We start from the raw sequence: 13,446 nt of genomic DNA, 5'->3' as shown, positions 1-13,446 counted from the left end.
AGAAGGAATGGCAGGGTGAAGAAACCGTGGGTGACGAGAGAGGTGGAACGACTTGTTAGGGAGAAGAAGGTAGCATACGTGAGGTATAAGCAGCAAGGTTCAGACAGGGCCCGTGAGGAATATAGGGTAGCAAGGAAGGAACTTAAGAAAGGGCGGAGGAGAGCTAGAAGGAGACATGAAAAGGTTTTGACTAATATGGTTAAGGAAAATCCCAAGGCCTTTTTCAAGTACGTGAAGGGTAGGAGGATGGCTAGGGTGAAGGTAGGTCCGATTAAGGACAAAGGTGGGAGAATTTGTCTGGAGGCGGCGGAAGTGGGAGAAGTTCTCAATGAATACTTCTCTTCGGTATTCACCAGGGAGAGGGGTCTTGATGATGCGGAAGGGAGTGCTGGTAGGGGTAATGATCTCGAGGTTGTTGATATCAAGAAAGAGGATGTGTTGAAGTTGTTAAATAATATTAAGACAGATAAATCTCCGGGGCCTGACGGGATTTTCCCCAGGCTGCTTCGAGAGGCTAGGGAGGAGATTGCTGAACCGCTGGTAAGGATCTTTGAGTCCTAGTTGTCTACGGGGGTGGTGCCGGAGGACTGGAGGGTTGCGAATGTTGTCCCCTTGTTCAAAAAAGGTAATGGGGATAGGCCAGGGAATTATAGACCGGTGAGTCTCACGGCTGTGGTGGGTAAGCTGTTAGAAAGGATTCTAAGGGATAGGATTTATGAACACCTTGAGAATCATGGACTGATTAGGGACAGCCAGCATGGCTTTGTGAAGGGAAGATCTTGCCTCACAAGCCTGATAGAGTTCTTTGAGGAGGTGACCAGGAAGATTGAGGAGGGCAGTGTGGTGGATGTGGTTTACATGGATTTTAGTAAGGCATTTGATAAGGTTCCTCATGGTAGGCTTCTTCAGAAGGTCAGAGGCCAAGGGATCCAAGGAAGCTTAGCTGTGTGGATTAGGAATTGGCTTGCATGTAGAAAGCAGAGGGTTGTGGTGGAAGGAGTGCCCTCGGATTGGAGGGCAGTGACTAGTGGTGTCCCGCAGGGATCGGTTCTGGGACCTCTACTTTTTGTGATATTTATAGATGACTTAGATGAGGGGGTGGACGGCTGGGTTAGTAAGTTTGCGGACGACACTAAGATAGGCGGTGTTGTGGATAGTGTGGAGGGCTGTCAGAGCTTACAGAGGGATATTGATAGGATGCAGAGCTGGGCTGACAAGTGTCAGATGGAGTTCAATCCGGAGAAGTGTGAGGTGGGACCCTTTGGAAGGACAAACTCCAGGGCAGTGTACTGGGTAAATGGCAAGGTACTTGGCAGTGTGGAGGAGCAGAAGGATCTGTGGGTTCATATTCACCGTTCATTGAAAGTTGCCTCATAGGTGGAAAGAGCGATTAAGAAGGCCAATGGGATGTTGGCTTTCATAAATCGCGGGACTGAGTTTAAGAGCCGCGAGGTGATGATGCAGCTTTACAAAACTCTAGTTAGGCCACACTTAGAGTACTGTGTTCAGTTCTGGTCGCCTCATTATAGGAAGGATGTGGAGGCATTGGAGAGGGTGCAGAGGAGATTTACCAGGATGCTGCCTGGATTGGAGAGTATTGAATATGAGGAGAGGATTAAGGTGCTAGGGCTTTAATCACTGGAAAGTAGGAGGATGAGAGGAGACATGATAGAGGTATATAAAATATTGAAAGGAATAGATAGAGTAGACAGTCAGCGCCTCCTTCCCAGGGCACCATTGCTCAAGACGAGAGGTCATGGCTTTAAGGTTATGGGTGGGAGGTTCAGGGGAGATGTCAGAGGGAGGTTTTGCACCCAAAGAGTGGTTGGTGCATGGAATGCACTGCCTGGGGTGGTGGTAGAGGCAGATACATTGAACAGGTTCAAGAGCTTGTTGGATAATCATATTGAGGAACGTGAGATAGAGGGATATGCGGGAGGAAGGGGTTAGGTAGTGTGAGGGTGGTTTGATGGACGGCACAACATGGTGGGCCGGAGGGCTTGTTTTGTGCTGTATGGTTCTATGGTTCTATGGTTTGCGGATTATGCACTCTGCACAGAGCTGTGCTGATTACATTGAATTTATGGGATTTTATGACATGAAGCAAGCCGATGGATCTTCACAGACAGTGGCGTTCACTGTGCTGCACGCAGCTCTCCTCCGATTGAATGTTTCCCATCTCAAACTTTAAGCGCAGTTATATCTTACCTTACTGTTTTTGTTTTGCATTATTTCCCTTTAAATAAAAGCAACGTTATTTTCCTTAACTTTTTTTCTGCAGTGGAATTTTTCACATTACAGGCACAACTGGAGCTAAGACTACTTTTATTCCCCGAATATTTTTCCTTTGAATTATCCAGTACCAAATTCGCTAACACTTGGCTACAATCCCTTTCTCTCTCCTTTCTGAACTGTTCTGAAAGCCACAGCTCAGGTCGATCTCCCTGCCCCCATTGCTCCCTCAGGTGAGTGGACACTTTCAATGTGAATAAGTTGTTCCGGCGGCAACGTTCGGTTTTGGTGAAAATTCAACACTTTGCAATTCCATTGTTGCAACGCGCAAATCTATCCCTGGCCCTCTTCCCATTACCGCAATAATCCACCGCTTGACCCCTCGCCAACCCGTTGTTACTGTGCACCACAAATGGACTTCCAACCGAATACCTCCTCCAATCTGTTTTCACTTTCATGCATTGCTTGGTGTTTCCCTGATTCAGCACTTGTGCTGCAGAAAATTTGAAGACATAATTTGGTAACTAAAGCATGGCCACTCCTTTCGCTTTGGTCTCCATTCTGGGGGGCCAATTTTTATCTACCTTACTTAAATCGCACCATGTACTTTATCTATTCGCATCCATTGTTAAAGAAAGGCAACCTCATGGGAGAATCGTATGTTTTATCACTCTTGGCTTATTCAACTTATTCAACTTCCGCCCGGCTACGTGATCAGGTACCCTCTCTGGCCATTAGGAGGGCGATCACATCACAATCGGACAAACTGCGAAAACGATTCGTGGGCAATTTAAGGACCAAATTGATACCAGTGGAATGTAACAGACTGTCTGGTGTTTTCGATGCAGCACCAGTATCTGTAATTACTAAAGAATGCGAATGGAATGTTGGAATCCTGAAATAAAGTTACGAGATATTAGAAACTCATAAGATAAACACGATCACAGCTTCTGAAGGCTGCAGCCCTGCCTTCGATAATGGTGTCCCTGGGATTTAAGTTGTATATTGAAATTGTCTACGGGGGCATTCGGAGTGGGAATTCTACGGAGCACTAATGTGACAGACAAAAATATACTCTGGTTCATGCTTCCTCTGTGAAAGGAAACATTTCTGAAAGATGCGCACAAACACCCGTGAGTATCGTGTTCCAAACATCGGGGTACCGCATTGCTGGCAGCGAATCCTTACATTGAATGGAACCAACTGTAATTTCCTGCCGGCGAGATCCCACTACCAAGCCCATATCCCGAACAAAAGGAAGTGTCTCAGAGAAACATGGGGTGCGTGAATGGATAAAGTAAAACGCCTGGCGTTGGATTGCCTGCATTGATACAGGTAATTGCTGTTGGTATGGGAGTGCCTTTTGCTGCGTGTGGAAGAGAGAACCTAAACATCCTGGGGTAGATAGTCGCTTTAAAACGCGGACCAGAGCTTTGTTGGGAATATGGGCCTGATGGTGGGATCACCCCGGAAGTAAGAGAAGTTGAAGTTAGAAACCGACCTGGAAATCTAGTTCTATTGATCTCTCCTCGTTTTAAACCTGGAGCAATGACACGAATTCTCCTTCCGAAACTTCCGGCAGGACAATCGGTTTTCACTCCTGTGGATGTTAACGGTCGCTCTGGAAATGACAGTAAGCGTGTGAAAGAAATGACGCAGAAAGAGAACTGAGGTGGTTGGCAGCGGAAATTCAGGGCTAAAGTGTTTCGCCGATCTGGCAAAGAACAACATCCGTCTGCCCCTTGTTAAAGATGAACTGGAAAGGGGAACAAAAAGTAACAAATCCGCTGTATCTTTATAAAGACAAGTACTGTTCGTGCTACTGTTAAAATACGAAGAGAGCCTAAGAATTACTTTTAATGCCGATGAACTTTCAATGTTGAAATAAAATCCTTCAAAGTTGAAATAAAATCAGACTTGTTGGATGTACCAACATGACTAGGAATTTTGCGGAGAGACAAACGGTATTTTTTTTATGTACCGGTGACTTCTGCATGGCTTGAAATTGCTGCAATGCAACAAGGTGAGCGTAAGCACGATAGTGTAGCGGTTGGCGTAAGGCTTCACAGTGCCAACGACCCGGGTTCAATCCCGGCAGCTGTCCGCAAGTTTGCACGTTCTCCCCGTATCTGCGTGGGTTTCTTCCGGGTGCTCCGGTTTCCTCCCACATTTCGGATTGTGGACATTCTCTGTTGGCGTCTGACGGCGTGGCGACACTTGAGGGCTGCCCCCAGAACACTCTACGCAAAAGATACATTTCACTGTGTGTTTCGATGTACATTAGACTCATCAGAAATGGAACTTGTTCTGCTTGAAAAAAAATCAAAGACTCATCTTCTCCCGCCACCGTTCACGATATGTGAGTCGATGACATGAATCTGCTGGCTATTTGCTGGGTATGCAGGTAGCCCTCGAGTTTTGAAGAAGTTACTTTCCGGGAAACTTTCATGAGGCGAGCAATCCTTAATCGAAGAAGATTTTTCCCATTACGTTCAAAGGAGAAAAAAAAATTACCCTGTTTTCCAGAGGCCAATAACTTCGCTCAAGAAACCCCAAACATTCAAAATTACACCAAGGCCCAACGCGGCTATCTGGAATAATTCAGTGCCGCATTATATTGGTATTGGGTTATTATTGTCACTTGTACCGAGCTGCAGTGAAAAACCTGTCTTGCATACCGATCGTACAGGTTAATTCATTACACAGTACAGTTACATTGAGTTAGTAACGAGTACATTGATGTAGTACAGGTAAAAACAATAGCAGTACAGAGTAAAGTATCACAGCGACAGAGAAAGTGCAGTGCAATAAGGTTCAAGGTCACAACAAGGTAGATCGTGAGTTTCGAATCCATCTCATCATATAATAGTCTTAGTGGGATAGAAGCTGTCCTTAAGCCTGGTGCTACGTGCCCTCAGGGTCCTGTATGTTCTACCTGATGGAAGAGGAGAGAAGCGAGAATGACCCAGATGGGTGGCGTTTTTGATTATCCTACATGCTTCGCCAAGGCAGCGCGAGGTAAAGACAGAATTCAAGGAGGGGAGGCTGGTTTTCGTAACCGATGGGCTGTGTCCACAACTCTCTGCAGTTTCTTGCGGTCCTGGGCAGAGCAGTTGCCGTACCAAGCCGTGATGCATCCAGAACTCTTGCTTTCCATGGAGCATCGATACAATTGTCAAAGGGGACATGCCGAATTTCTTAAGCCTCATGAGGAAGTAGAGGCGCTGGTGAGCTTTCTTGGCTATGGCATCGACATGATTTGACCAGGACAGGCTATTGATGATGTTCACTCCCAGAAACTTGAAGCTCTCAACCCTCTCGACCTCAGAACCGTTGATGTAGACAGGTGGATGTACAGCGACCCCTTTCCTGAAGTCAATGACCAGCTCCTTTGTTTTGTTGACATCGAGGGAAAGGTTGTTGTCATGACACCAATCCACTAAACTCTCTATCTCCTTCCTGTACTACGACTCATCGTTGTTTGAGATACGGCCTACAACGGTGGTATCATCTGCAAACGTCGATGGAGTGAGAGCAGAATCTGGCCACACAGCCATGAATACATAGGGAGTAGAGGGCTGAGGATGCAGGCTTGTGGGGCACCAGCGTTGAGAATAATCGTGCTGGAGATTTTGCTGCCTCTCCTCACTGATTGCGGTCTGTTGGTCAGAAAGTCAAGGATCCAGTTACAGAGGGAGCTGTTGAGACCTCGGTCTCGGAGTTTGTTGACGAGTTTGCTTGGGTTTATAGTATTGAAGGCGGAGCTGTAGTCAATAAACAATAGTCTACCGTAGGTTTCTATACTGTCCAGATGCTCCAGAGCTGAGTGTCGGGCCAGGGAGAAGGCGTCCTCTGTTGACCTGTTTCGGCGACAGGCGAATTGCAGTGTGTCAAGATTGCCTGGGAGGCTGGATTTGAGGCTTGCCATGACCAGCCTCTCAAAGCACTTCATGATGGTTTCGTTATTTTTATTTCATATTCAAGCAAAACTTAAATTGAATCTGTGAACGTTATCATCTTATATATGTAAGTTCTCTTTCTCTCCCTCCTTCCTCCATCCCTCCAAGCATCGCATTCTTTGCTTTTTATTCCGCCAGATCCTTCGCCTTTCTATAGTCCGCTGCATTTGAACTTCACGGGGTTACTCCGTCAAGCAACTCCACAGCGCAGAGAAATATCCTGCGACATATTGTGCTCAGTTCTGGTCGCCTCACTATAGGAAAGATGTGGAAGCCATAGAGAGGGTGCAGAGGAGATTTACAAGGATGCTGCCTAGGATGCGGAGCATGCCTTATGAAAGCAGGTTGAGGGAACTCGGCCTTCTCTCCTTGGAGACACGGAGGATGAAGGGGGACCTGATTGAGGTGTAATAGGATGATGAGAGGTATTGATAGAGTTGATAGTCAGAGGCTTTTCCGCAGGGCTGATTTGGTGGCCACAAGAGGCCATAGGTTTAAGGTGCTGGGGAGTAGGTATAGAGGAGATGTCAGGGGTAAGTTTTTTACCTAGAGAGTGGTGAGTGCGTGGAATGGGCTGCCGGCAACGGTGGTGGAGGTGGATACGATAGCGTCTTTCAAGAGACTGTTAGATAGGTATATGGAACTCAGTAAAATAGAGGGCTATGGGTAAGCCTAGTAATTTCTAGGGTAGGGACATGTTCGGCACAGCTTTGTGGGCCGAAGGGCCTGAATTGTGCTGTAATTGTTCTATGTTATATGTTCTATTTCTTTGCAATTAATCAATATGCACAATATTTGCGCTCAGAGACAGACATTTTTCGGATTTAATATAACTGGCTCTGCTTCTAATCAAAAGGTTCACTGCAAATCAATTTACGCTCAGACAATCTAGTCCAGTACAGCCGGACCAAGGTTAAAGTAACTGCTACTGATCAAGGAAACATGAAATTGCGGACGAACCACTGAGACAGGCTCGCCAATGAATAGAAACTATTGTTTTTTTTTAAAGCACACACATAATTTATATTGAACTTTATTCGCTCTGTTACCGACAGGACACGACAATACTTAGAATTTGATCAGAGGCTCAACACCATGGTATGGTGGATGTCATCCGAGAAATAATGTATCTGTCTGTACTCGTGATTCCCTTTGAAACATTAACAATAGCCGAAAGAATGCAGTTTCGCAATTTCATTAACAAGTCTATTCTGAGCATTCCATACTCTGGAGATTTCCAATTCAGACGTAGAACTGAATACATTCTTCTGCCACAGGGATTTTATTCTACTGACGCGATAATGTTATTTAATTGTCGAAAATACTTTTTTTCTGAATCACTATTTTAACTCGTGGGGTTTCCCAGTTGCATATATTAAACGGATACTGAAAGTTATTTATCAGACCTTCTCTCACAGAGAGTGCTTGTCGCTCATACAGACAGATCGCTAACAGAGAAAATGCTGGAAACATTTTACAGCATAAGGAAAATATACTACCTAATCATTGCAGTTATTGGCGTACCCGGTAAGCAAGTGTGAGTGTTTCGTGATGTTATGCAATTGATTTATGTGAGCTGGTCTCTCATTTTCCTCGCTGTGGGGCTGGGTATATGCGTTGGGGTCACAATATATGTTGCTCAATCAGAAGTCCGGAATTTGCTTGACCGCATGCTCGCAGAAGAAGGTAAATATCAGTTTACTGACCACCTTGCTGAATTGTCGATCAGTTCATTTCAAGTTTTATTGAATCATGCAACAGTTCAGTATGTGGTCTTGTCGCCACATTGTCGGAAGAATGTGGTGGCAATAGAAGGAGTGAACAAACGAGTCACCAGGATGCTGCCGGGTATTGAGGACTTTCGTTAAAAGGAGAGATTACATTGGGTGGGTTTATTGTCACTGGAACGTAGGAGTCAACTGGTCTTTCATATTATAAGGATTACAAATCGGGTTGATGGGCAGAATCTTTGATTTCTTCGGAACAGTGGAGTCCAGAAACAGCGGGTAGAGATTTACCGTGGGAATGGTGAATATTGCACACAATAGTTGGTAAGTTTTACACACAGAGGGTGGCTGTTGTCTGGAACAAGCTGCCACACGAAGTAGTGGAGACAGATACAATTACAGTATTGAAGGGGCATTTACACAGGTACTTGTTCACGAAGTAACAACGATAAATCACTCTGTCGGTGGTAAGTAGTTGTACAATGTAGGCAAGCAAGAAACAGGATTCAACGTTTATCCGCTGTAATTGTGAGTATGAGGCAGGCAGACGGGATTAGGGCGTCACGGTCAGCAGGGACGAAGTGGGCAGAAAAAGCCCATCTGTGCTTTACTGTTCTATGTTTCTGTTCTTTTTTGACAACGGACTGTGTTGGAGGATCATTTACTGTGGGATGATGACAAGAAACTGTGCTCGGATCCAGAGACCAATAACTAGCACCCATACTTGTAAAATTATACTGAGGGTGTGTCACTCGACTGAGGGCGGATCACTCGTCTGAGGGAAAACTCCTGATTCTGTTCGAAATTATCTTATTTTTGGGGGTGGGGTCTTCCTTTGTATTTTATGAATGTTTATTGTCGTTCAGAATTTTATTACGCTTATTCAATGCGTTTATGAGCGTGGAGAAATTCAAGACATCGGATGTTCTGCGATTGCATTTTTTCTTGAGAATCATCTATCAACTGTTACCTGAATGCGACGAGGGTGCTGCAGTCGTATTATGACTTAGAGAATTTATTTGTCGGTATGTTGATATTAATCAGTCTATGCAACAAATTCCTTGAAACAGATGGTCCATATCACTGAATCTTGATTTCTTGCTGTTTTTCAATATGGACATATTTCTTGATTACCTAAATTCTGCAGCTACTTACAACCGAACGTGTGAGAGCTATTCCTGCTGTTTATGTCGACATAGGCACAGATACCACACAACAATACTGTTGAACATCCAGATGCATAAATGACGAACACACATATTTACGGACGTGAAATTTGCTTCAATGTAATGTGCAGATCAGTTCAGTAACAATGCCATTTGTCAATGACTTAAATTTCCTATATGGTCTTCTAGAGAACGCTGAGCAGAATGATGCTGGTGTACCTGTCTGAACCACTTTCTCTGGCAGCTCGTTCCAGATACCCATCACCATCTGCGTGGAAACGTTGTCCTTCAGGTTTCTTTTAAATCTTTCCCCTCTCAGCCGAAGCCAACGCCACCTAGTTTTGGACTTACCTACCCTCAGGCAAAAGACAGCCAGCATCACATTGTCTATGCATTTCATAATTTTAAACACCTCTATAAGGTCGGCCCTCATTCTTCTGCGCTCCAAGGAATGAGGACCCAGCCTGACCAACCTCTCCTGATAACTCAGGCCCTCTGGTGCTGATCCTCGACAATCGTCTGTGCATTTTTTCCGGTTTAACCAAGTATGTCCTGTAACAAGGTGACCAAAACTGTACACAGTACTCCAAGTGAGGCCTCACCAACGGCTTATAGAACTACAATATCATGTCCTAGTTCCTGTACTCAATGCCCTGGCAGATGCTAGCAACCCAAACGCCTTTTCAGCACCCTGCGTACCTGTGACGCTGCTTTCAACGAACTATTCACTTGTGCTCCCTTGTCCCTCTTTTCCATTATACTCCCGAGTGCCGTACCATTCATAGTACTACGCTAGACTGACTTTCCAAAATGCATCACCTCTCACTTATCTGTATTGAAATCCATTTGCTACTCCTTGGCACACTTCAATAACTGAGCAGGATCCTCCTGCAATCTACGATCACCTATTTCACTATTCACAACAGCTCGATGGGAAGATAGATTTTAATATGGATAGGGACAAGCGTACATGAGTGAAATTTTAGCCGGAACGTCGTTATGTTTAAGCTTCACTGCTTTTCAGGGAATTGAAAATACAAGACGTTGGTACCTGCAAGAAAGAACTGGCACTTTGATGGCGGTGGATGGAGAGGAAATGCTTGGTGAACTGATTACGGAATTGTGATCTTAATGAATCCAAGTGCACATCTGATAACGAGGGTTCACTGACCTCTCACTAGTTATTCAGTTCAGTTGAGGAAGTAATGTCAGCGATCGCTAAAAAAAAACATCAATTTTACAGTACAAAACCCCACCCTCCAGTATTGCTTCCGTTAGACCCGGATGTAGTTCGCTTGGAATTGGGGATTGGTGGAAAAGAAAAGACTTTCATGAAATTCAACCTCTTGCAGGAGACTAATTCGCCTGATTTGTCTGTTTAATTGTAACTGTTACTGGCGACGCTAAGTGTTTCGTTACTTTTGCAATGCCTCCTTTCTGCTCTTATTGACAGTGAATTTAGTGGCGATCGCGATCCTGTCCTGGGGAAAGTGCGGCCTCTCCACCTGCACCACTCGCTACCTGGTGGCCATGGCAGCGGCGGATCTCCTGTCTGTCGTCACTGCATTCATAGAGAGGATCCGATTTTACTTCCCAGCATCGTTCTTGGAGATCTACCCCGTGTGCAGTATTATCTTTGTACTGCAATGTGCTTCGAGGGACTGTTCGGTCTGGTTTACCGTCGCATTTACCTTTGATAGATTTGTCGCCATATGTTGCCAGAAATTGAAAGCAAAATATTGCACCGGGAAATGTGTGACCGTGGTTCTGGCCACCACTTGCATTTTGATCTGTTTTAAAAATGTTCCCTTCTACTTCATACATAAACCAGTCAATCGTATACACCGGTTTTGTAAATTAGACCCAAGTTACTACACTGAGCACGGCTGGGTGGGATTTGATAGTTTCGACAAGACTTTAACCCCATTGATTCCATTCACTTCAATTTTGTTTCTGAATGCTCTGACAGTTCGGCATATCTTCGTGGCCAGTCGCGTCCGTAAGGGGTTGAAGTTGCAGAGCAAGGGGGGAAATCGCAGTGACCCGGAGATGGAGAGCAGAAGGAGGTCTGTGATTTTACTCTTCAGCATATCCGGCAGCTTCATCCTCCTGTGGTTGACGACGGTGATAAATTTCTTGAATTACAACATTGCGGGAACAGATCCCAATAATTACACCGATTCAGAATATATCCTTGAGCAAATTGGATACATGTTACAGAATTTAAGTCTTTGCACAAACACATTTATTTATGGGGTGACACAGTCCAAATTCAGGGCGCAGTTTGTAAACTCAATTAAATTTCCAGTCGCTTCAATAACGCGCTTAATTAAATGTAACCATTATGCTTAGCTCGAGGCGATCCCCAGTGTCCAAACAATGACTCCGGTATCTTGCCGTGGATACTGTTTCTCTGACCAAGCCCAGCAATCGTTGGCTGAAAATGTTTTCATTTTGAAAGCAGCTAAGTTGTTTTCTTCAATTACTTTTCTGCGGTTTCCCAGTCTTGTTATTTGTTACTCATTTCGCAGTCTGTTCTCAGGCGTTAAACTTCCTCACAAGTATTAACATTCCTCAACATATCCAAGCTGTTCTGAAAAGTTCAGTTAGGACGCTTCCCTCACTCATATTTCTTTGAAATAAGCAGAAACGGACAACGTTTTCCGAAGTAGCAAATCCCAGTTTCCAAGTAATCCGACCAAGTGCTTCAGTGACAATATCTATGTCTGAAACTCTATTTTCACTGTGTGTCTTACGACGACTTCCACAATTATTTTATCGCAATTCTTAATATTACACCAAAGCTTATTGCCAACCAATAACAAAGCTGTTTCCTGTCATAGAATCATACAAGAAGCGAACAGGCCTCAACACATCAAGTCCGCCCCTCCGACGTCAACGCCACACATTTTATTCCTACATTCCCTACATATTCCTACATGTAGGAATGTAGGAATGTATATTCCTACGTTCTCTTCCACCGGGCCCAGCTCCATCCGACAACTCTTCTGCACAATCATTGGTGTCCTATTAACTTCCAAACCCTCACATCTTTGGGATATGGGATGAAACCAGGAACTCCTGAAAACATAAGGCCGTGACAGGGAGAACGTGCGAAGTCCACACGGGCAGCACCAGAGGATAGGACCGGGTCGCTGGAGCTGTGAGGAAGCTGTTGTTCCACTGTGCGGCCCCAAACACCCTTGCTGTATCGTTTTTGAACCAGAGCAAAAATATTCCGTTAAGTTGATACTTAAAAACACAATTATTCCATTTCACACGCGGCCTTACTTTTTTAGTGAATTGAGGAAAATTAAAACTCCATCTCCCCATGTTTACTTGCATCATACACAACTTCTCACTGCAGTCATTCATGGCGAATGGCTTTCTGACCTGTGAATACTTTCAATATCCTTCCAAGTACTACGCCCCATCCATTGGCCTCGTCCCGGTAGAAGGTAAGGCATGATAAATATGAGAAGTCCTGCAGTTTGAAGCGGTGGGAAGTGACAGGGGTGGGCCAAACGCCAGATAAGGCAATGTTCCGAAGTAACAAATTCTGGGTTATCAGAAGTGCCGAAGATGCAGAGACAGTTGGAAACTTTTCCTCTTACCAGACGTGTCCGTAACTAGAAATTGGTTTAAGATGAAAGGCTTAGTGTGTATTTCAGGGTTTTTATTTTCATCCAAAGAATGGCTACAGTTTGGAACGCACTGACTGCGACGCTGCTGGCGGGCGCAGACTCTCACAACATTTAAGAATCATCTACGTCAGCATTTAATCACCAAAGATGAATGGGTACGGACTAACTGCTGGTGTATCCAATAAGAAAAGATATGTACTTGGTTATCGGCATAGACTTATTGGGGCTAAGGGCCGGTTTCTGTGCTTTCTGATGCTGTGGCTTAATAAAGTGACTATACGAATCTGAAATGAACGTTGAAGCCCAATTCCTGAAATAAAATGGCGGAAATAATTATCATCTGTTTCTGTTCCACTGAAGGCTTGAAAACACGCTGGTTGGGATATGGTGCTCCTCCAGATAACGCTTTTTTTAGGGACGGGGAAAATGATGGTGAGAGCGTGACTGAGATTTTGGGAGCAAATATACCGTGGGCGAAGCTCTCTCAGTGAGCGAAGTATTCCAATTTTTGTGTGAGTGCCATCTGGTCAGTATGGGGAGATGGCATTGAAACGACGAAGAAGAAAAACAAGTCGCCGGCCAAGAAGAGCAGTGTATGTGAGAACCATGGTAAAAAGGAAATGAGGTGGACTATACGGTTTTAGATTTCCTGTGATGACAATGGTTGAGCGTTCGGACGTCGGGGAGTGAACGTCCCGTCTCCCAATGTTAACCGATT

This window comes from Pristis pectinata, chromosome 46 (genome assembly GCF_009764475.1).
Source record: "Pristis pectinata isolate sPriPec2 chromosome 46, sPriPec2.1.pri, whole genome shotgun sequence".
Taxonomy (NCBI): Eukaryota; Metazoa; Chordata; class Chondrichthyes; order Rhinopristiformes; family Pristidae; genus Pristis; species Pristis pectinata.
The sequence above is the reverse complement of the archived record's forward strand: the minus strand, read 5'-3'. Positions refer to the sequence as shown.